A 25,790-nucleotide genomic window follows, 5' to 3' on the forward strand; every position below is an offset into this window, starting at 1 on the left:
CGACGTGATGTCTCTGAAGTGGTCAGTAGCACCCCACATAGAAAGTTCCTAATATATGATGTGGATATTATAGTTGTCAGTATGAATTTTCCAAGTTTGACATGTTTTTGTTCTCCAGAAACAAACTAGCCATTTATAGCAAACATGTGGCAGACTGTATTTTCAGAAATGACCACAGTGATTATTCACAACCCTACATGCTCTTCCACGTCATGGTCACTCCCAATAAGATGTGGAGTTATTTCTCTTCCTCTTAAAATTGGGTGGACCTATATGACTACCTCAATGAACAGAATGCAACAGAAATGATGCAGAGAGATTCTAGATCATAAAATACAATATGGCTCCTTCACCCGGCCAGCATCATGGACATGTGACCTGTGCAATGGTACAGGGCCCTGCATTCAGAAGGGCCCCAACCTTGGTTTAATGCTCTGTTGTCATCATCTTGAAATTCTTACCAATTTTTGAACAAGGATCCCTACATTTTCAATTTGCACTGGGCCTCACAAATTGTGTTGCTAGTCCTGCTTTCATAAGGCTCTTTATCTCTTGGGACGCACACCTTGGTATGCCTAAACTGAAGAGTAAGACAAGCTATGCTGAAGACATTATGCTGGAGAGGCCACATGGAGATTACATTGGGTTAGAGAGAGATGCCCAAGGAGTTCCAGTTCCTCTAGCCCGGAGCTATTTGAATCTTCTCAGCCTAGGTGTTAGATATGTGAATGAACAAGTCTTAAGATATTTCAGAACCAGACTTAAAGTCACTCAGCTGACACTGAGTGGAGCAAAGACAAGCTATTCTGGTCTACGCCTACTTAGATTGCAGATTTGTGAACAAAATAATGTTGTCTTAAGATGCTTGGTTTTTGGGTCATCAGTTGTACAGCCACAGATAACAGGAACGAAACAATTTCTTACTAGAGAGGTATTAGTTTTTCTAATTTCTGATCTGTACATTAACACATACTAATGTTACTATTATATGAAATATCATTTTCATTTTCATCTTAAAAAGTTTTCAAAACCTTTTGTATCACAATATTATTATTATTACCAGCATTAGTTTATATTGTTCTATGAATGTGAAGACATAATTTAGCAAGGGCAATATAGAATATTAAAAACTAAAATCACAAATGCCTAGAATCACTATGAAATAAATATAATATGAGTAATACTATTATGACTGTCTTTTTTATATAATTCAGATCTTTCTGAATGTTTTATAAATTGGGTATTGCACTGGGTGCTGGAGATCCAAAGATAAATAAGACAAATGTCCCTATCATCATAGAAGTATATTCAGGTGTGGTGGGGAAAATAAATATACACATTAATGAATTTATAATTATAAATAATATGTGCTATGAATAAAAAGAAATCAGTGAGGGACCAACTGAGAGAGAACATTCAGGAAGGGCCTTTCTAAGGAGACACATTTACACTGAGACATGAAGAATGAAAAGGAGCCAATCACGTGAATGCTGGGAGAGGGATGTCCCTGGCAGACACTAGAATGTTCAGGGCCTCTGAGATCAGAAAAGACTTTGCATTTTGGCTCAGTGCCAGGGATTGTGTTGAAGGAGTCTCTTCGTAATTGGTAGGAAGTTTGAATATAAAGGCCTACAAAAACATCGAGAAAACTTATTTATCCTTCAAGAAAATAAGGTATGGAACTTTGGTTTTATGATTACCAGTCTCTCTCTCCTTTTCCTCTGTTCTTCCTTCTCAAAATTTTTACAGCTGTAATCTATGAGACTTCTAGTAGGGGGTATTTTTTTTTTTTATTCTAACTTAAAAAAAGTAGTTCTGAATACTAGAGGGGAAAAATGTGTTGTTTTGGATATGTACAAGAAAAGCATACCATTGACTAATTTTGATTGTTCTGTGAAGTAATATTTAAATAGTATAGCATTCACTAAAACCCAAGCTGTGAAACATTCTTTTAAAGTTGGCTCATTGATTTAGTCAATACATCCTCTAGGCTCCTGTGCTGTGGCTGGTGTGATGCTTGGCACTGGAAACAGTGTCTGTATTCTTGACATCTAAATATCTAGATGTGTACAATCTAGAAGCTAGACTGTAGATAAAATATGAGCAATTAAACAAGCAGTAATTTTATAGTTATCATATAGTAAAGGCTATGAAGGGGGAGTTACAAGTGCTGAAGCATATAATATGAATTTGGGATGAAATCAGGATTATGTTAATGTGAACATAGCACCATTATTGGATAAAGTAACATTGATCTTATAATTTTAGTAAAAGTGTTCATGGATTATTTACTTTATAGTTTATCCATGATCAGTGTTTAATCTTAGATGGCCTCTCTCTTGATTCTGGGATGTGTATTTAGGAATACTTAGCAAATGATGATTAAAAGGACAAATCTATAAATACTGTTAGCCAAAATGAACGACCAAAAGTAATACAAATAACATTTGGTTGATCTGTGGTTTGGAGATTCTATGTGGGAACATGCCTAGCATAAAGTCTAGTAAATATGCATTAATTATTAGTTTCCTTATTTATTTGTATTGTTTTTCCTTTATGGGTATAGAAAGTTGAGCAGGTTCAGAAACTTTGGACACTAAGCAGAATTCAAACACTATGAAAGGCAGAAGGTAGTAAAATTAGCAGAGAAAGGTGTGAAATCAGGAGCTTGGCAGTTTTGCCTTGAGTTTAAATTCCTTCCTTCTGAATCATAATTGGTGGTTTAATCATTTAAGCATTGGGAAAGTTGTGTTTTCAATGATTTCATGACTGCACTATAAAATATAAAAAACAAATTAGTGGGAAAATGCTATCTCTTAATAATACACAATTCCCTTACAAAAGCCATATTCTGACATTGCAACAATGTCTTTGAATCACTCTTGAAACTATCTTCTTAAAAAAAATAGTAAGATCCCTGGGGCACCTGGGTGGCTCAGTCTTTAAGTGTCTGCCTTCAGCTCAGGTCATGATCCTAGGATCCAGGGATGGAGCCCCACATCGAGGCCCTCATCGAGCCCCGCATCGGGCTCCCTGCTCGATGGGAAGCCTGCTTCTCCCTCTCCCCTCCCCCTGCTTGTGTTCCCTCTCTCGCTGTCTCTCTGTCAAATAAATAAATAAAATCTTAAAAAAAAAAAGTAAGATCCCTAGTTGTGTTGCAAAACTACATATTAACTTATTTTAGGAGGAAAAAAGTTTTACCTTAGAATACTTTCAACTGTTTAATTGCAGGCTTTAAACACTTCTCTACAGAGGTCAAGCACCTATTTATTTTGTGGATTTATTTTTCAAGTTTCTGGTTGTCCACACAAAAGAGCTTTATTTAAATACCTGATGAAAATCAACAATACTCAAAACTTATTTCAAGAATGTTTCCTTGACAGCTTCTCCTTCCTCTACACAAGGGATTCTCAACTCTGTGAGGGACAAATGTTATTAGACTTACCTGTGACACTTTTTTCCAGTCCTCCATGTACTTTGAGCTACCCTATATTTAGAAGCACGGATGTACACTAGTGAAGAGTAACCCCTGACTCTTCCAGCTTCCCCCAACCCTGTATTAATTTCAGGATGAAAGCTAGAAACTGTCTCTATGTGGCTAGTTTTTAGGTATTCCTAAATAGTAGTTGGCGTGGGTTCTGAATCAGACTGCCGCCTGGGCTCCAAAGTCAGGTTATGACTTATTAGCATTCTAATCAAGTGATGAAGAATTGCGGTGATAGACTGCACAAATCCTCTTTTGGAAATTAAGGACTGCATCCCCCAGAAGGGCTCCTGGCAGGCAGCTCTCAGAAATAAAAAGCGCACATGCTAGAGTAGTCTTATGTAAGACTGGAAAACCTACCAGAAGACTGTGTTCCATGGGAGAGACTGATGCTATACTAATGAGAGGGGTACCAGCATCACTTAGAAATTCAGCCATGGCTGCCTTTTGTAGCACAGGGCTGAAAAGTAGGAGATGCCATAGTGAAATGGACCCAGTAGTGACCGTGGGGATAATAGGATTCCAAAACAACAGAGGCCAGGTAGTAGTGCATAATAATCAGAAGTTGACTGGACGTAATTACTGTAGTGATTGGGAAGGTTAAAGGACACTTGAAGGCTGCCCACTGACTTAATCCAGCAGCTGGGGCAGGAAATTTTTCTTTGAAGGGTGTCTAGGAGCTATCTCTGTGTTCACCACAGTGTCCACAAGAGAAGAATAAGTGGGCACTTTACAAGGGTACTACTTAATTTATATAAATCAAAGATATGAGAGCTACATGACCAAGAGACTGAGAGCAGTTACTCCAATCAAAAGGCACAATTCTTTGCCAGTTTCTATACCTGAGCCTATTTACAGACCCAGACAGAATGCATTGACTGAAGGAGAGGCCATATCCCCAAAGAGAAGTATGATAATGATTCCCCCATTGCTTCTCAAAGGAGACCCATGGCAATTTACTTGAGTAACTATATACTGGGTAAATGGGAGTACTCAGATGTCTTAAGGATTGTTACTTACAAGATTTGAGTTGACATTAATACCTGGAAACCTGAAACATCACTATAAGCCAGCTGTTAGACTGATAGCAACATTTTTGGGCCAAAAGTAGATAGAGAAGTTACATGATATAATTTATATTTTTAATAGATCACTGTCTGTGGGTTGAGACCAGACCCTAAGGGTACAAGACTAGAAGTAAGGCAAGGAGGGTATGGCAATAATCCAGATGAGAAATTATTGTGGTTTGGGTCATGGTGGCAACAGTGGAGGTGGTCCGAGGTGGTCAGAGTCTGAGTGTGGAGGGTAGAACCATTAGAATTTGCTGATGGGTTGTGTGAGGGGTAGAGATAAAGAGGAGTCAAACATGACTCCCGAGTTCTCCCCATTTGGCCTTCCTTACTCCAAATGCCAAGGTTGGGACATCAGTTACTACCACTTATTCAGACCAAATAAATTTCGAAGTATCAATGAATCCAAGCATATAAACTAATGCAAGCATAGTAACTGTGATGGTTAATTTTATGTGTCAACTTGACTGGGCTAGAAGATGCCCAGATAGCTGGTCAAATATTATTTTGGGGTGTGTCTGTGAGGGTGTTTCCAGAAGAGATGAGTATTTCAAATGATAGACTGAGCAAAGAAGATAACCCTCACCAATGTGGATGGGTGTGATCCAAATCACTGAGGGCCTGAATAAAAGGAAAAAGCAGAGGAAGGGCTAATTTGCTCTCTGCTTGAGGTGAGACATCCATCTTCTGCCCTTCCTTCTGTCCTGGTCCACAGGCCAGAGAAACAGGATATCAGTGCTCTGTTTCTCTGGCCTATGGACTCTGCATTATACCACTGGTTTTCCCGATTTTCCAGCTTGCCCACAGCAGACTGTGGGACTTCTCAGCCTCTGTAATCCTGCAAGAAATTCCCCCCCACCCCGCCCTCCTGTTGGTTTTGTTTCTCTGGAGAGCCCTAACACAGTCATCAACATAATTACTGGTTCATATTTATTACGTTTTTATTGGGAAGTGGTATTCAATTATTTAGTAAAGGTATTTTGGGGTGCCTGGGTGGCTCAGTTAGTTAAATGTCTGCCTTCGGCTCAGGTCATGATCTCAGGGTCCTGGGGTCGAGTGCTGCATCAGGCTCCCTGCTCAGCGGGGAGCCTGCTTCTCCCTCTACCTGCCGCTCCCCCCTGAGCTCGTTCTCTCTCTCAAATAAATAAATAAATAAATAAATAAATAATAAATAAATAAATAAAAAGATATTTAGAGGCATATGCAAAGCCAAAACAAGCAAACAAACATACTATCTCACTCTTAATTCCCAAGATTGAAAACTGTAAATCAGAATGAGTTGGGCAGTTTCATGATAATAACAGAGAAATTGAGTATCAATCATAGAGTAATTACTGTACTGACAGGTTTGGAAGGGGAATTTAAGGCAATCATATTCAACCCTTATTTTACAATTAAGAAAGCTGAGGCACAGGAAGCTTACATAACTCAAGTTTGGCTGAAATTCAAGCAGAACTCCTGTCTCTTGACTCCACATTTTGTTCCTCTGTCCACATGACCTTAATCCCTGCTCTCTTAGCTCCCATAAGATAGTGCAAACTGGACCATATGGGAACTCGAGTAAGCCAAAGTGGATATACTTTTGTGGATGAAAAGAATGGGAGACTTTGAAGACAACTTTTTTTTTTTTTTCCCCAAGAAGAGAAAAATGTGTTGTGTCTTTGGTCGGTGTAATTCTGTGAGTCTGGGGGTTAGATCAAGAGGCGCGGTGAGAGCTGCTGAGAAGAATGGGACAGCAAGTATGAGGAGCACAAGCAGTGCTGACCCACTATGGCACCAGTCCAACCATTCAGGCAACTGTGTGCCGAGCTGAACTCTGTAGGGGCTAATCAAAGATCGCGCATACTCCTTGAGTGGTATCACATTGTATAATCTCACTGGGAGGTAGATAAACACAAATGAGGTACACTGCAACTGGATAAGCTTGTCTGTCTTCTTCACCATTTATGTCTATGACATAGAACAGTGCCTGGTACATAGTAGATGTTCAGTAAATACTTATCTGATAAACTATTGCATATATGATTAAGAACCCAGACAAGTAGAACAGAAAATAAAGTTTCTAGGAGTTTGGAAGGGAGTAGTCACTGTAGGCTGCAGTCATTTGGGAAGGTATCACAGAAAATGAGAGCTTGAGGTAATCAAGAAGAATGAGAAAGCTGAGAATATCTGGAAAGAAGGAGAAGGTATCCGAGTTGGGCAGGATAAAGAGGAGGGAACACAGACAAAGGCGTGGAGGTAGGCATTAGTAAGGCATGTTCTCAGGACAATAAGAAGGCAAGTTTAGCTTTATTTATTTTTACTTGTAATAATACAAATTGTTATTTATAAGGTCAAGTGAGATTTTTGCAGAGTCTTTATGCCTAGGCTGCCCCTGGAACTAGAAAGAGCCATTGAAGTTTAGAAGATTGGTAATGACAATGATGTTCTTGGGCTACAGTGGAGCTGGGCTCCTGGGGCCATGGCACTTGGAGGAAATAAGAGGGTAGAGGAGGCCTAAGACACACAGGAGGAAGGAGATTCCCCACCCATTCACCTGTCTGGCCAGTCCTGGGCACTTGTGCTGTCCACCTCTTGCTCCCTCTGATTCCTTCTCAGCATTTAAGCAGGTGCTTGTGTGAAGAACACATTCTTTAGAAATTGAAGGAAGCTTGGATAATCACTATAGATTAGAGAGAATGTGATTTTGAGATAAAATCATCAGGTTTTAAGGAAAAGTTCCATGGAGTCTTTTCAAAGAAGATGAAGAAATGGGCAATTTCTCTGAGAATTAGACATTCTGAAACAATATATTTATATTTGCTTACATGTTCCTTAAATGCAACACATTCCTGATGCTGAGGCATTTGTTACAGGGGTAAAGTGGGAGAGGGTGGGAAAAGTTTCCTAATGCTCTTCAGATGCTCCCTGTGTTCACATTTTTGAGAGGCTATGGAAGAATCCTATGTTGTGGACCACTGGGAACAATTTAAGGTCTCAGTATGAAGTGTGTCCCCTGCTGTGGTCCCCTTTCTTTAGAATCTACCAACCAGTGCTAACACAGACACCAGAGGTAGCAGTGGGAACGTTTGTACCTAAAAACTCCAGACTGCATTGGAGCAAAATCACCATGACTGAGTTACAACCGGATGCAGCCGCTCATTTAGCAGTTGCCTCCTTAGCTTTGGAACATCAAGTATGACATGAATCAAGATGTATATTAAAAAAGATGGTATAAAACATCTGTGGATTCTAAATAAGGGAAGAATCACATTAGTCACCATGCAAACAATGTGTGTGATAATTTCCATAAAAGCAGAAGGTATCCAGAAACTCAAACAGACGAAAGAGCTGAAGTAGATCTTTTATCCCAATGCAAGTAATATACAAAAGGAACAAGCTTTTGTTCCTGAAAGAATGTAAGGGATTTTAAATAAATAGAATGCTTCCATTTCTTTAAGACAAATAGATTCTTCTTAAAAGAGAGGGAAAATGGTTTCTTCTTGAAGCACCTAATTGCTGGCAAATGATCCTCTGAGTGTCTAAGTCACATACGGCCCACTAGGAACAGTTTGCTGGAACAGTTTGCTGCTAACTTCCAGACACAAGTTCTGCCTTTAAAATTCTTGGCTACGGTCAGTTTTGAAGAAAGGAGAGCCCTGAACACCCCATACAAAAAGACATGGGTATTCATATCTAGGCATGGCCTTTGTAAATATTTTTTTTGGCATCAGATAACTTATGTGCCCAATTACATAATGTTCTCAACTAATATATTTCTACTAGCATCAAAAAGAACCAATGGTTGATTGTGTGCATCATGAAGCATTAAGAGAAATTCCCAAGTTACCATGCCCTTTCCTTTTCCCTGGATAATGACACCTGACATTAATCAAGTAGCCTTAGAAATTACAGAAGGACAGTTGTAGGGATAAGAGGCAGGTCTCCTTCTTCCTTTGTCCTTAAAATCATAAAACTTCTCATTTCAACAACCATTGTACCTGAAGTTAGCAGTTTGTTTCATCTGTAATTTGTGCTGTGTAACAATGAGAATGATGTTTTCATTATTCGTGGTATATCAGTCTGTTCCTTTCCTTGCCCCCACTAACAATAAAAACCTATGCAGTTTTCAGCCATTATCATTTTTCTCCTGATAAACCATCTGTGACATGGAGACCTTGAAGCTGGGAGTTCTGGCCACAATGCTCAATAGACTGTGCACACAGCTTGTTCAGAGGTAACTGCTGTAAAAAATCAGCTCCACTGTTCTTCCTTTCTGTTATGATTTTTCTCTCTCTCCTTTTTATATATCTAATGTAATGTGAGTTCACATGAATTCAGCCAACAGTGTTTTGCCTGATAACAGAAATTACATTTAAGGCTCCTTCTGGGTGCTAGAGTTGTCCTTTCCCTTAATCCTAGCTCTTACTGCTATATTTAACTGAGGGGCTAGAAGGAAAATGTTCTCACTACAGAGCTACTTTGTGCATCTTTTATAGAGTCTTTTCTTACAGAGTTCAGGAGCTATGTGCCTTTTGAATAGACTAGGTTCACCTGAACTGACCTAGTCACAAGTAAAATGAAAAAGAATCAGATGACAAAGTCTTGTCCCCAACCAATTGGTTTCATAAATAAATAAGCATATTTAGCTTTAGCTCTCCAGAGGCTGCTAGTTTTAACTTTAAGCCTTTATGAAGTTTAAGTGATAATGGTAATATGAAGATAATGTTTAAAAATCAACTATAAAAGTAGATTTAAAATAGGTGTTAATGAATCAGTTTTTGTGTCTGTGTATGTATTAGGATTCTCCAGAGAAACAGAACCAAAAGGAAATATATATATATAGGGAGAGAGAGGGAGAGAGAAATTAAGGAATTGGCACACACGACTGTGGGGGCTTAGCAAATCCAAAATCTGATGGCAAAGGCTAGAGACTAAGGAAAGAGTTTCAGTTTGAGTCCAAAGGCAATCTGCTGGCAGAATTCCCTCTTTGTTGGGAGAGGTCAGCCTTCGTTCTATTAAGGCCTCTAACTGATTGTGTGAGGCCTGCCCACATTATAGAGAGTAATCTGCTTGACTCAAATCCACCATCTTAAAGATTTATCTCATCCAAAAATACTATCATGGAACTATCTGGGATAACGTTTGACCAAATATCTGGGTACCATGCCCCAGTCAAGTTGACACATAAAATTAACCATCACCATACACATAAGAGTGTTATATGGGTGATACCCATAATTAGATATCACTTCGGAACTCAGTCATTTGGACAAGATAGTGCTTTTATTTCCCATGAATATCCGAAGGACAAGAGATTACAGTTTTTATTTTAGTCATAGACACCACGTGTAACTATATGTATGTATAGATACTGTATGTAGTTCTGTAATTACTGTACATGTACAATCAGGAAGTTCTCTGCTGAGTCTATGCTAGTTTGTGGTACCTGGTATTCTGTTGTCTTTGGGGGAAGCTCTCCTGTGTTAATGGACATATGTAAGGCCATTATAAACTCACTTAAATAGTAATTTTAATCTCTATTCAAGCAAGAAATTAGGTTGTTGCCTCATAGATAGAAATTGTTTCATATATATTTTTGGAATTATAAAATATGGATGGACATTGCATATGTATGTGTGTGTGTGTGTGTGTGTGTGTGTGCTTGTGTGTATGAATTTTTCTTTTTTAGCAAGTCACTGAGTGTCTGTAATTGGAAGAAACTTTGTGTTCAGCTCATAATGCTTTGGGGGGTGAACCACATTTTAGCTTTTTGATTGAATTTTATTTTTTCTCTGAGAGCGTCTGAACCAGTGATGGAATTGGGTCCAGAGAGGGGGTCTCACCAGTCACCTCCTGGGCCCTCCTCTGTTCTCTTCTTCCTTAGCTGAGCTGTAGAACCCTTGCCCTTTCCTTCTTTACCTCAGAAGAAGAATGACACAAACACAGAAAGAAATATCAAACTGAAGAAGGGAATGTGCATTTTGGGGGAAGAAATGTCCTGTCATACATTAGTTGAAAATGAAAGCCCAGTGCTCTACTGTTCTTAGAGAATGGGTAGCCATCAGCTCATTTCAGGAATAGAATTCATATTAATGGTATGTAAATGAAGTTAACATAATTGTTTCTCCTAAGTGGGTTTGTAACAGCTCTAATTTTGTTTTGTATCCCATGAGACTTTTATATTTTTAGTGATGATAAGAACAGGTCAGATTATACTGTACAAAGTTGAGAGTTTAGGATATATCTTTTTGGTAGTAAACTATTTCTTTGAAGTAAATTATCTCTTATAGGCAGTTTACCTTCCTGGTAAAAAAAATTTCTCTCAAATGAGGTAAGAGGAAAAGTTTATTACTTGCCTTATTCTACTTGAGACTAGATTTCATAATAACTATGCTAATAACCAGATAAAAACATCACAGAGAGGTAGAGGGTAATATCATGTGGGGAGGGTTAATAACTTTTGGAGACATTTCTCATCTAGTCTGAGCTGACCTTATAGATGGGAGATATTATCAGCCTCTGAATTGGACATGAAAAGTAAAACTGAGCACAATTAGAGACAAATAATCAGTCTTTTGAACAACAATACTTAGAAATATTTCTAATTTAAAGTTTACAGTGAATTTTAAATCTCATTTGTTAGTTGCCATGGCCCAGAAACTTGACTATACTCAAAGCTGGTTTTATTCTTCGTTTTCTCCCTATTAAATGGTTAGGCATCTCTTTGAATCCCAGACATTTTTCATTTGCAAAATAAATGATATGAATCTGGCATATGTATTAGGGAACTGGAAAATACTGTTTCAATTGTGTGATTTGGGAAAACATATCATGATACAGATATTAAATTCAGGATATTTAACTTCTTCACAGAATATGAGTATTACTAAGTCAGTTACTAGATATTTTCAAATATTTAATTAGTTAATTTGATACAAGGCCTAGAGATTGGTTCAAATGATGATCTATCTCAAATATTCAGGAAAAGTATATTAGGAAGGATAATCATAGGTCATGAGAGCTTCTATTCATCCCACAAGTATTTACTGAATGTTTAACATGTGTGATCAGGTGCTGTGGTAGGTGCTGGGCATATTGTTTTTATACAGCAGAAGCATGGTCCCTGCTCTTAAGGGACTTCAAGTCTAGCAGTGAGGTTGTACAGTAGACAATACACACAAACACACACATGCATCTACTTTGTGATGGATTCTATAAAACAAAAGAACTGATGCTGAGACAAAGAATAACCTTTGTGGTAGTGGTGGTGATGGAGGTCTACCTTAGACTGGCAGGTCAGGAAAGACATCTCTAATTTGACATTTATGCTAACGTGTTCAGGATGAGGAGACCGCTGTGCATAGAACGACAGAAAGTCTTACGGAAAGAAAGAGGAGCATGTGTGAAAGCCTGAAGGCAGGAAAGACCCTGGGGAATTCCTGAAATTGAAAGAAGGCCAATGAGACTAGAGCCCAGAGAGCAAGAGGGACAGGGGTGGGTGTGGCGAGAGGGGGAGAGTGCGGGGAGAGCTGGGGCTCACACTACCCAGACTGTCATGACCGTTGCAGGCATGAGGGTCTTAGGCACGTGGAAGCCACCGACAGGTTCTGTATAAAGGTAAGTTTGATATGATCATTCAAACAGATTTGAAACCTCGTGATATTTATTTCATAATTTTAAAAGTGTAGGATTTTAACCTTTTTTCACATATCATCTTCCACATTTTTGGGTTTTGTTTTTGTTTGTCCGAGAGTTATTTTCAGTAGAGAAGTAGCAGTCATCTATAATAATTAGATAATATCTAGGAGAGAGGAAAACTTCTAAGGCTTGACATTGGGAAAGTTGTTTAGCCCCTCTCTCCCATGCTAGAACTCTGAACGTTAAAAATAAAATATGGCAAAGTAATTTTAAGGCAGCGATCTAAGAAAATTTGCTACAAAGTATATTTACATTTTGTCATGTTACTATATTCTTTTAAAAACTCTAGTAAGGGGTGTTATTTTTCAAAGATAGTCCAGAAATACACACAATGGTTTTCAAATACCATTTTAGCAGAACAATTGTCTACTACTCCCGGAGTGACCTCACAGTGGTATAAATCCTTTCGAGCCTCCTGGGTCAGCCCGGAGAATGAGAGAAAATACTGAGGCTTTTGTGATCAAATAATGCTTTCTCAGGAAACAAAAGGAAACATTTCTTTCAATCCGGACCAAGCAGAAACCCAGGGCAAATGCAATAAAGAGAGCATGCTATTTCCCCAGAAAAGATGATGAGATATTTCATGATGATTTTGAGTGTGTATATGTTCTTCAACTTGTTGAAAATGAAAGAATGGAGTTTGTTGCTTCAGGTGAAAGAATAAAAATACCAAGCTCTACGCTTAACAAAAAGATGTGTCATACTAATAAAAGGAATTATCAAATATAAGGAAATATATATGAGCCTCATGTTTTCTCTAAAAGTGCAAAATATTTATGAGTTCACAAATGTATAGTTTATATAACCAGCTATTCCCCCCAGATTGTAGGTGAATAAAGTCAGAACTCTTCTCTGCTTGCCTGCAACGTATTCCTACTTGCTGTGGAAGTATTCTGTCTGTGCTAACCTGTGCCCATTTCTCTAGTCCTCAGTTTTCTCCTAGGTAAAAGCAAAGACGAAGTGGCCAGGGTGCCACCTGCCATCTGCGCACTTGCCCTGAGTGTGCTTTGTGGCTGGTGCCACCCCCCCCCACCCCGTGCTGCTGTCCAGCTGCTAGGGACTCCATGCCCTACTGTGGTTAAGTCTGGTTCCCAGAGATTTTCCTTCACTCCTTAGAAAGTTCTAGGAAGAAATTACACACGCTGTGGTCATGATTGATTACACTGAATGGGAAGGAGGCTGAAAGACCATAAGGTGGTTTACATTAAGGAGGAATTTTACTCCAGGGGCACATTATAGTTAAGTTTCTTGGTTAACAGTCCTGTAGTTTATTAGTCTCTGACCTTGTGCTGCTGATCTGAAGCTCTGTAACCTGCTCCTGATTCTGTGTTCTCTTGTCTTGCCTGCTTTTGAAAGAGGAAAAAGGTTAAAATACTTAACGTAGGATGATACTAATGTTACACTAAAATGTGGAGTTGAAGTTGGTGTGTGGGTGGTTTGGCCACTTCAGTCTGTGCCCAGTATAGGATTCACTTACTAAAATGTAGCCCTTTTGTTAAGGCTCATGTGCTGATACTCTCATAATTTTATCACATACTTCAGATAAAGCATCTGAATGGAAATACTAAGACATATCTTCAGTAAAGTCATTTCATATATGTCCTGAATTAATCCATAAAGAAATTCTATAATCTATATTTATTCCAGTTTTAGAGACAAAACCAAGGATCAGAAAAATTAAATAACGCATCCAGAATCACAAGTGATAACTGCTGGGACAGAAATTGTCCTTTGGGTGAAGGAGATTAGTAATCTCGGACCTATTGGTTTTTCCCTTGCTTCACCAGCATGCTAAATCCATCATTTCTGCAATATTAAATATGAAGATAACGAGGGCACAACACAATCAGAATTGTAGCATCAATGTTTATTTTTAAGGTATTTAAAAATCTCTATTGTGTATTCATGGCAACAATTAAGCTCCTGGTAAGGCCAAAGGGTGCGAATGTTTAAATGAATCTTTTTCTGCCATCCATTATCAAATTGGAAAATCAATACTAACAGGAGAAGCACAAGAGCAATGACTAAGTTCGTTACACGTGATCAGAAAATGAAACACATCTACCATGTTAGTGTCGCTTTCAATTTATAGTGACATTTACAGAAAATACTCTGCAATATTTGGCAAAGTTAAAAGAGAGATTGCTCCCCAATTAACCAGAGGATCAAAGAGGGAAGATTAGGGAGGGAAGTGTTGTCTATTTTTTTTTTTTTTTTAAGAAGCAAATGTTTGGAAAGGTCAGGCTTTGAGTGAGCTAACCTCCACCACTTTTAGTATTCAGGTTGACTAATGAGCACTTCACTCATCATTCTAATGGATGCATTTATGCCGAGAAAGAATAATAAAGTGCTTTTCAATATCTGGTGCCAATGGACCTCTATACACAAAAGTTAAATAATTTCTCTATTATCTACTTAACGTCTAAAAAATCTAAGAGCTGAATATAAACTATAATTTTATACTATAGTATTTTGTATTAAGTACTTAAGAATCATTAATCAATCATCCAACCAATATTTATTGAGCTTCTGCTATGTGCTAAGCCCTGTTCTAGGCTTTGTAGAAACAGTGGTATACAAAGTCCCTAACCTCTTGCAGTTTTTACTCTAGAATGTCTTTGTAGGAATTATCTAGGTATAGTTAAGACAAGTTGGTCTTGCGATGATAACATTTTTCCCTCTCTGAGATTTGGAATGTTTTAAAGGATCTGCACAGATCTCAGCACCATCTCAAATAATGTGTGAGTCCTCTTTGTATGAGGAAAACTAATAGTTGTAAAACTTTAAATCTCAAGGTGGTTGCTGGTTGCCAGGATATATAATATCTACTCTCTCCTCTACTTTCTCCTTAAACATTATGTCACTTTGAGAAACAAATTCCTGTTTTGCTATTGCCTGCAATTGCAGGGATCTAAAGTGGAAGAAACAAAATCCTTGCAAAAGGAAACTATCTATAACATTAATGCTTTGGGGCGCCTGGGTGGCTCAGTCATTAAGCATCTGCCTTCAGCTCAGGTCATGATCCCAAGGTCCTGGAATCAAGCCCCGCATCAGGCTCCCTGTTCCGCGGGAAGCCTGCGTCTCCCTCTCCTACTCCCCCTGTTTGTGTTCCCTCTCTCACTGTGTCTCTCTCTGTCAAATAAATAAATAAAATCTTAAAAAAAAAAAAGAAAAGAAACCTTTAATGTTTTTAAGTGATTTCTATTCAGGTGGTAAATAAATTTTAGTTAGAAATAGTGGGGCCTATGGGTGCCTTGGGTAGATCAGTCAGTTAAGTGTCTGACTCTTGGTTTCCGCTCAGGTCATGATCCTCAGTGTCTTGGGATGGAGCCCCGTGTCCAGGCTCCCTGCTCAGTGGGGAACCTGCTTCTCCCTCTCCCTCTGCAGCTCCCCCTGCTTGTGCTATCTCACTCTCTCTCTCAAATAAATAAAAAAAATAAAATAAAATAGTGAGGCCTAAGAAATTACAGTCGTAATAACTGCCATTTTTAATGATTTCTGTGGAACATTAATGCTCACGCTGGGTTAAAAGTATTTTGTGGTCAAATACTTGGAAACTCAAAGTAGAAGCCTCTTGCTGGGAGATTTAATTTGCAAATGAATATGTTATGCTTTATGAAGTCCTGCAATTGAGAAACCTCTTTAACTCAGTGATTCTTAACCATATTTGGCCAGGGAAATATTTTCATGTATCAATAATTAGCTGTTTGAAAAACTCTTCTCAAATAAAAGATGAGCTCTTAACCATTGCAGAAAGAGGATTCCTTTAAGATTTCACTAAGCTGCTGTCTTGCTATATATTCTAAAACCCTGAGTAAGTACATAATTATAATATAGGGTACTTCAGAGATACTATGGGTTTGGTTCCAGACCACTGCCACAATGTGATTATAACAATAAAGCGGTCAAATGAATTTTTCGTTTCCTAGAGCATATAAAAGTTATGATTACACTATATTGTACTCTCTTAAATGTGCATAGCATTATGTCTAAAAAAACAATGTACATATGTTAATTAAATACTTTATAGTTAAAAAGTATTAACTGATGTGGGGAACAAAGGCAGAAGAAAAAAATTAAATTTCCTTACAACTTGCAGCCCATTGACAAGTCTTTCTTTGAGACAGGTAGAGTGCCCTTCCTCTAGGAACTCAACTGCCTCAATGTTAATACTTTGCTAAGAGCAAAAGGCCATCTTAGCTTAACATTATCCCAACATCCAGGATTCTGTAAGTCTACTTTAACATATAAAAATTCCTTTGGAAACTTCCTTTATCTCTAACCCCCCAAGATATATGTTAGCAATCATCCCCCAAGCATATGGCCCACTGATATATATCTGAAGGGTCTCACGACTAAGGTTTTCCTAGACAGTAATAAATGGACCTTTCCTAACAGTAGCTAGTCCCCTCAAAGTCCTGGAAGCCTTACTTCCAAAATTCCTTAAAAACTTAACCCCCTTCCAACTTGAAAGTATATAATCAGTTGCTCTTCACAATCTCAGCGCAGCCCTTTCTGCCCATGGATCCTGTTCCTGTGCTTTAATACCACCTATTTGCACCAAAGACGTCTCAAGAGTTCTTTCTTGACAGTTCACTCCAAACCCCAACATTTCCACATCAGTTACCATCATCTGAGCTTTTGGCAAGTTTTAATCACTGATCACAGGTCACCATAACAAATACAATAATAATGAAAAATTACCAAGATATAACACAAAGACACAAAGTGAGCAAATGTTGGAAAAATGGTGGTAACAGACTTGCTCAAAGCAGAGTTGCCACAAATCTTCAATTTGGAAAAGTGCAGTGTCTAGGAAGCATGGTAAGCCAAAACTCAATAAAATGAGATATGCCTATACTGCCCATCTCCAATGTCTGTAATTGGCTTTTATTCTAGTATGGCTGCCATCTTTTTCTGGCCTTGCAAATATAAATCTGTTCAGCCTCCCCTTGCTACTGAACCAACTGCTTTCTTCTTTCTAAGTAAAATACAATCCATTGTACCCTGCTGAGTTCTGTCTTTTTTGTTTTGTTTTGTTTTTTCAGTATACCTGTTCCTTTAGCATTACAGGTTGTTTTAAATTTCTGATTGTGGTATGCAATATTTATGATTTCTGGTTTTCATCAAAAAATAATTTTAAATGAGGATTAAGTTGTATCACATGCTGAGTGTTGTTTTTCACAGTTTAAAACCTGCTCTACCTGGACAACAATATTTATTGTAAGCATTCAAAATACTGACTTTCATATTCTTTATGCCATCTACATTTCTATTAAAAGCCATGTAAATCAGAGATGGTTTCTGTCTTTTATTTAAAGATCTGATGATACTTTAACAATCAAAACATACCCAAAGTTGCCTCTCCTGGCAAATTAATGTCTGCAGAGCACTTTTCCAATAGTAGGTGAAATGTTGCAATTTGTTTTGATGAAGTCCATGTTGTATTAAGATAAATGCTAATTTTCAGGTAATCCTATAGTCATTCCCTCAAATAGTAGAGAAAGATTGAAGAAACAGCCCTTTTTAAATGGCATTTTAAAATATGATGAACAGCTACAAGAATACTGCCTGGAATTCTTATGCAAAGATGCAAAGTAGCCTAGAAGAAACAAAGTCACTAAAAAGAATTCCTAAAATAGAAGATAATCAGATGGAAATATCAGATAACAAGGGGATGGGTGAAATAGGGTGAAAAAGGGGATTAAGAGTACACTTATGATGAGCAGTGAGTAATGATGTATAGAATTACTGAATCACTATACGTACACTTGAAACTAATTGCAAATTCAGAGAAGCAGCTTCAGTTCTGCTGGGGCTATAACATTGTATGATAACTATGCTGGAATTAAAATAAAAAACTTAATAAAAAATACAGATGAATTAGTGCAAATTCATCATCATTAAAATAAAACTTCTCCAAAGATTAATACTTTTACAGAGAGAAAACCTACATTGTAAGAAATATCTAGATCAGGGGCGCCTGAGTGGCTCAGGCTGTTTGGCTCAGGTCATGATCCCAGGGTCCTGCGGTCGAGCAAGTCAGGCTCCCTGCTCTCAGGGAACCTGCTTCTCCCTCTCCTTCTTGCTCATGCTCTCTCTTGCTAGCTCTCTCTCTCTCAAATAGATAAAATCTTTAAAAAAGAGAGAAATATTTAGATCAAGTAGCATGCCTTTTTTTTCCTATTAAGACAAATGTAACAGAGACATTAAATTTTTTTTAAAATCACTGATTTTGTCCCCATAACAAAACTATTTTTATTTTGACATCTTATATCCAGACTTTGTTGTCTTTCTCCTTAATAAGTATACATTTAAAAATCACTGCAATTAAAAAAAATAACAAGGCCAGTTCTTATAGAAATTGAAATCATAGGTGAATTGTTCATTGAGTAGTATAGAACGTTTGATTTAGTCTGTTCCATTCACTCAGATCTCTGTGGGTCTGGAACACCTTAGAACCCCTGCTTTAACTGCCTGGTGCTAAGTAGAGAGGAGAAAGATCTATTGTTTTACTTAGGGTCTTAATTTATGCATTGGTTAGAGCTTACTCAGGCTCCGTGAGTCTGGGAGAGCAGAACAGTATTCTGGAAGAACAGCTGTTTCCTAGCAAATGTTGTGCATAGGTTTTTTTGGCTAAGAGCTTTCCTCCCCCCACCTCTGGAAGGGAAAAATGTCTTTTGTGGAAATAACATATATTTCTAGAAGAGAAATAGAAGCAGATATATAAGTTCACTTCCTCTATGTAACATAGACACTTAAATTTACCTGAAAACAGCAATTGTATCAAGTCAGATCAGTTAATTGACAAAAAGTGAAAACAATTTCTTTTGTGTTTTGTTGACCAACATAATTATTTTATTGACTACATCTTTTTTCTTTTCTTTATTTACTCTTGGACTTCTGAGTGGATATTTACTACATTGAAAAGCTAGATAAAAATTCTTTGTAGATAAATAAAATTTCTTTGTAGAATTGTTTTTGTATTGAATCTTACATGCTTAAGTTTGTCTTTAATTGTAGTTTGGGTAATATATTCCATTTGATAAGGTTAATATAAGAGCATTTCCTTTCATTTTGTGTTCTCTCTTTTTACTTCTTTTTCTCCAATAGGCAGTATTGTATACATTTCATGCTTTTATACATGGGCTACCATGTTTAACAAAACATTGGTTCAATTTCATTTCTCATTAAAAAAACCAGCTAAACATCTAACAAAGTCACAAACTTTCACAGAATGCACAATGCCAAGACAGATGGTCTTCTCTGCATTTTCTATCAGTACCTTTCTTCCCATAATTCACATATAGGTGTCTTTCTTTGGGGTTTTGAAATTTAATGGCTAGTGAAGTCATGATGGGAAGACAGTATATCTTTAGAAGGCAGATAATGTGGCACACTGATATTTTTCAAAAAACTGATTGCAAGGGTACTAAGATGTTTGGGGGTTGAGTTTGGAATCAGGAATTTCCTAGATGATCCTCAAACTCTTTGGGGGAAGTTGCTATTTGAATGGATAAATAATTCTCTTGTAAAAAACAGACTTGCTGTTTCTTTAAAAAGCTGTTTCTATGTCTTTTCTTCCCAATTAAAAATCTCTCATTGTGTAGATATGGCTTTAATTTGAAGCAATATGGTATTCTCTTTTTTCCCCCATTCTAACTAAACAAACTCTGTAAGAATTAGCTTTGAGTTATTCCATCTGTGGACTTTTAATTTTGTCATAAAAACACAGAAGCCTGGCAGGGAACTCTTTCCAACTGGCTACATGTATCATCTTGTCTGAAAGCTGGTTAAGTAAGTATGGCATTTAAAATGAAATAAAAAAACTTCACTTATGGAACTAGTTCACACGAAGTGTTTGCCCACTTCTTTGACCATCTGTTTATGTTGACAACCACCGCCCCACATTGTGCCAAAGTGCCCTTGGCTATTAAAAACAGTGTTTTGTGTGTGAGTGGTGTGTGTGTCCTCACACATGTATGTGTTTCTAGGGTGCCATTTTCTTCAGAAATGTCTTGTTAAAGGTTTCATATGATCCATGTGGAGATATTTCAGGTCATTTGCTGTTCAGGAAACATTGCACTGAAAATGCTACAATCCCATTTATTTTTAAAGAAGCTCCCATTCCCTTCTCCCCATCCCTCCCCCCACCCTTAGATATTGAAATGTCTTCTAAAAGACTATGAATATATTATCAAAATACCTGTTGAGTTTGGCTAGCATGGTAATGATGTTATGTGTTGAAGGTGAATTCAAATAGGAATCTAAACATTTCTGAGTACAGAAATATTTTGGGAATGACTCAGGAATCCTAAGCTCTTGGCAAGATTCTTTTTGCCAACAGGAATATCTGAGTTGATATTTTAATTCACCAGACACCAGGGTAACCTTTCTTTTACATTTAACAGTGTAAATAAAGCCTTTGGGGGCAAGATGGCCACGTTGAAGAACTGTGGACACGGGAATTGCCAGTCTGGCATCATTATTGTTTTTCATCCTTTGAACAGCTACTTATCAAAGGTTTTAAGCAACGACTTATTAAAAGTCAATCAGTGCAGAACACTGTTTTAAGCTGAGCTGGAGAAATAAAATGACATGTTCTCAGTTGTACCAAAATTGCAATTCTAGTGGGAAGGAGGAGACATGGTTGAAAAGAAAGATTAGACAACTAAGAGATTTTGTTAAGTGGAGATCAAAATTTTACAAGTTCCAAGAATGGAGAGGTTTTGGTGGGCTGCTGAATGTAAGTGACAGGTCAGCTTCTATGCTGGAAGGGCTTTATCTTCTCTTTCCTCAAAGACCCTAAATTATATGGAATGTACATGGGAGCAACTGAGAAGCTCCTAACATCCCCTGAGCATTAAAATGCATGTGATAACACCAGAGGAGCATCATGAGAGCAGTGATATTTATATACTTGAGTAACTCACAGGGATACAGTGCAGGGTTAGAAACAAATGTATGATTTGGGAACTAGTATAATAAACTGTCACAGAACTCTTTTAGATAAGGTTGAGTGGGTATCCTTTGTCTGGCTCTAATCTGTAATTATTTTTATTATTACATTTTAATCCTCTAAGATGAAGTGATGATTTTATTTTATTTTATTTTATTTTTACCATTTGGTTTTTAAATAAGTTTGCTTTTTCTCAAATAATTTTCCATGTGTTACCACCATTGGTTGCCTTAGAATTCTTTCTCAGAGCCTGGGTTGAGCTGAATAACAGATATCATTTCTGACAGCTGTAAAGTGAGGCTAACGAACATCCCAATGAGGATGTACGGTGCCAGGCTCATCCATCCAGCTGAATTTGCATTGTGAGTGCAAATAGCTGCATGTCATGGCCCACTGCTGCCCAGGGCTGGAGTCATTTATTTAATAACTCAGTTCACAAGCATTATAGGGTAACTGCAGCAGTTTATATTATTGAGGACAAATAAGAAATCAAAAAATGCTGCATAGAAAAAAGTAATGTTTTAGTTGTTCTTCTCACTGACTGCTGCTGTTTAAATGCTGAGCATTACAATACACCTGAGGAGTAAAATGTGAACGATTTCTACTAAATATGGAAACTCTGTATTTCCAGCTGTGTCATTTGATGGCATGCATTTTTTTCTTTGTGTTTGTTGGGAAGGATTTTTAAGATGTGTTTATTTTTGTAACCTTCAGTATTTAAAGTGCAGACCATTTATGCATTTTAGTAAATTGAACTTGCTTGTAATAGTTGATACTTAGAAACATTTGTGAGAAAATGCATTAACAACAACAACAAAACAAAACAAAACAAATCCAGTGTTATATATGGGATTGTTTGTTTTACTTGTAATGAATTTTCTCTCCTTTTTTGGGATCTCTTCCCATCCCCCTTTTGTTCATCTATAACTAGTCTAGGTATTCAGCCTTACTTTGAATATTACAAAGTTATCATTGAAACAGCAAGCTACAAGTAAAACAAAATGAACTGATTTTTAAGGGGAGGCAAAAAGAGTGCTAAAATAGCAATGTAAAGTTACAAACTTTAATTTAAAATATATAATCAGGGGCATCTGGTTGGCTCAGTTAGTTAAGCATCTCCCTTTGGCTCAGGTCATGATCTCAGGGTCCTGGGATCAAGCCTTATGTCAGGCTCCCTGCTCAGCTGGGAGTCTGCTTCTCTCCCTCTGCCCTCCCCTTGCTCATGCTCTCTCTCTCTCTCAAATAAAATCTTTAAAAAATAAAATAAAATATATAATCATAATGTTAAGGGTGAAAAATTTTGCCCCTTGGAGATGTAAATGTGGTAAAAACCTAACCTCCTATTGTTTCTACAGTTTGTCTCTTGGCGCATCTTATTTTGCATAGTAGATTCTCAAGACATATTGAAATGAATAAGTGAATAAAATATATACCTTTGTGATGAAATAACACTGACAGAAATAATGAAAAACCTTGGATATATTAAGTAAGTCTTAGTGAGTACCCATAAACATCATGTCAAGACAACTAAATCCTTTAATTTGTTTTTCCTGAATATAGATATTTTCTTCCAAAGAGAGGATTTTTGAGTATTTAAGAGCAAGTCAAAATTGGAAAAGTCCAATATAAGGTACAATTTGTTTTCTCTTCCTACTATGAACTCTTACACCTGTGTAACTATCTCATTTAATCAAATGTATAACTCTACACCTGGCTTTAAAGTTATCTATTCATACTGAGGGGAGCAGAATATGCCATGCAAAATGTGTCCTTTTCACTTGTGGATTATTTTGAGCTGAAAACAATTCCAGGCTCAGCAAACTCATCAGAGTCTCCTTTAACCACCTAAAAGAATTTAGATAGGGGGCCTGTACCAGGAAGAGAGCTATTACCAGAGATAACTTTTTATATCAGAAAGACTTATCTGCATGGCGTGGAAAACATTTGTTTACCAAACACTTGCTCTTCTTGTTTTCCTGTGTGTTGTCTTTTTCCCTTCTGAAGCCCCAGATGCTTATCCCCTTCTCCTTAGGAGCTCAAGATGGTGTAACAAGCCTCAATTACCAGACTGTCGAGGGGAGTCATATTTTTTATGGCATTCCCTTAAGTATGAAATTTGTTTTTCTTCTGTTAACCTGTCTTATGTCAATTTAATTCTTAGACCAGACAAAGAACCTAGAAGGGAAGAAGGGGAAAGTTTTCTGCCCCCACAATATGTTCCTTCTAAAATAAAAGCTCCTTGAGACAGTTCTGTGCCTTCTTCATTCCCATAGTTTTGTACATGCAGTAGCTCAGTAATTGTTAAATAACTGAAAGCTTGTTTTCTTGGAGTCTTTCACAATATTGAAGTTGGGAGCTACACACTACTCCTATAGGGATTCCTTAATCTATCAGATTAAACAGGTGAGATAGACCTGCAAACAACGACAGTACAATGGGTTTGGGTTTAGACATGGCTTATTAGGGAACATCCATAGAGCTAGATGAGAAAATAGCAGGAAGCATACCTGTGGAGGTATGGATGGACATGTGGAGGCAGGATGGAAAGGGTCATTCATAACAGCTTGGTTGTTTTGAGCAGGGTATGATTAAACATTTTAGAAAGATTATTCTGGTAGTAATGAGAATAATGACTGGGAGGGGGTCAAGGCCAGAAGCAGGAAGATCAATTGTGGTCTCCACTATAAAAAGGGTCACATTGGCATTCCCCTCCCTGTTTCCTGGCATTGCCTTCCAAATAAAATGCTTGTATCTGACCTCTTCTCTAAGGATTTTCCTGTAAGGATCCCAAACTAAGACAAAATTTGTTGAGGGCAGGAGTTAATGGAAAGGGTAAGTTTGAAGATACAGAAAAGAGAAAATCAATGGGGTGAGAACTTCCCAAGTTGAGGAGTGGTGGTTGATAAAGGAGTCTTGTTGACAGCAATAAACATAGCAATAATTGGGGGGAGAAAAGTGTAGAACACTTGCAGAAAATTATAAAACGTTTTAAGTGAAATGGATGCTGAAACTGACCTTGGGTAGCAAAAAGACACAGTTATACATGAAGCACATAAAACAAAGAATAAAGACACTTAAACATAAAGTAAAACAAAGCATTTATTTATCATTTGTTGTATTGATATTAGTATTTTATAATTTGGAAGAAAATCCAGATTCAAACAATAGAAATATGAAATTTATTCCTCTATGAATTGCAAAACTAAAAAAGAAAGAAAGAAGGAAAGAAACACAAAAAAAACAAACTGAATGTGTTTATAAGGAAAAAAGTTCTTACTCTTCTTGGATTGTTTTTACAAAGATGAGATTTCACAAAAGTTATTTTAAAGTAAACATCTTATTTCTATTTGGCCTAATATGTGAAACTATTAAAAAGACAACAACCAGGGGTGCCTGGGTGGCACAGTAGGTTAATTGTCCAGCTCTTGTTTTCGGCTCGAGTTGTGATTTCAGGGCCATCAGATCGAGCCCTGCATCAAGCTCTGTGCTCAGCTGGGAGTCTGCTTGAGATTCTCTCTCCATCTCTCTCGGCCCCTCCCCGCCGCTCGTGTGCATGCAGTACACTCTCTCTCTAAAAGAAATCTTTAAAAAAAATAAAAGCATAGATTAAACTGTTAATAACTTTTCTTCATGTCCTGATGGCAAGAATAAGAATAGTGATTCCTTTATTCATTTAACTTTTCCTGATAACTTAATCATGATGAACAGTTGCTGTGCCAGACCCTGAAGATAAGCCAAAAGAAAAGAGCCAGTTCTTCCCCTGGAAGAATTGTTTGCACTTTAGTAAAAGGAGCATACACGTAATGAAATAATTACAACATGGTCTGAGGAGCAAGAGGTCAGAAAGTCATTCTGCATGATGTAATATTGAAGATTCAGTGTGGGTCTTTAAGGATGAATGGAAGGTTTAATAGTGTGACTGCAAAATAGGGCAAAGGGAGTGGAAGGAGGGATGAGGAATGAGGTTAGAGAGGAAGTGAAAGGCCAGGTTTTGAAAGACCTTAGGTAGCACAGGTATCAGGATTATGTTCTGCTGTAAGGATCAGAAAATCCTCCTCTAAAGGATTAAGCAAGTATAAGGTTGATCTTTCTCACATACCTGGCAGTCTGGCGTGCTTATTTTATAAACACTTCCATGATGCCTATTTTCTAAGCACATTATAGATATGAACTCATGTGATGCTGAATAACAACCTTGTGAAGTATGTTTTATTTTTATCCCTATTTTACAGATGTAGAAACTAAGATGGAGAGTAGTTAAGTAACGTGCTCAATGTTGTATGAAGTGGTGGAGTCAGGTTTGAATCCAGTTTGTCTTAAGCGTGCCCTGAGTGACTCCACCATGGCCCACCCAGCCCACTCTGCTGTCAGATAGGAGAGGCTCACCACAACACAGCAGGGCAAACAGCCAGAGACTGCCATGTCCCCAAACTACAAGAAGTAGAGACAAGGGGGTCTGGAAGGAAAAAAAGAATCCTATCTTATCTGAACATGTCTTTGTTACGTAAGAGTGGGAGGAAATTCAATAGGAATAACACAGTCTCATCATTCAAGATCTTGTGCTTCTGATAAGAATGAGATAATATTACTTGACAAT

At 37.5% G+C, this 25,790-nt stretch overlaps 1 long non-coding RNA gene across 2 annotated transcripts in view; it reads left to right on the plus strand.

Annotated features, from left to right (window-relative positions):
• Positions 1-1,570: 1,570 nt before the first annotated feature.
• The window catches only part of LOC141372476 (uncharacterized), a 178,990-nt gene continuing 154,770 nt past the window's right edge, over positions 1,571-25,790 (plus strand). Inside the window, exons 1-2 of one of the 2 annotated variants that reach the window (XR_012377738.1) lie at positions 1,571-1,674; positions 22,754-22,823. This is a non-coding gene — a long non-coding RNA (uncharacterized lncRNA). The remainder of the gene's footprint in view (positions 1,675-22,753; positions 22,824-25,790) is intronic. The other variant, XR_012377737.1, reaches the window with a different exon arrangement.

The sequence above is a fragment of the Callorhinus ursinus genome, unplaced genomic scaffold (assembly GCF_003265705.2).
Source record: "Callorhinus ursinus isolate GAN/ISIS: 27379988/994484 unplaced genomic scaffold, GSC_fseal_2.0 scaffold4, whole genome shotgun sequence".
Lineage (NCBI taxonomy): Eukaryota > Metazoa > Chordata > Mammalia > Carnivora > Otariidae > Callorhinus > Callorhinus ursinus.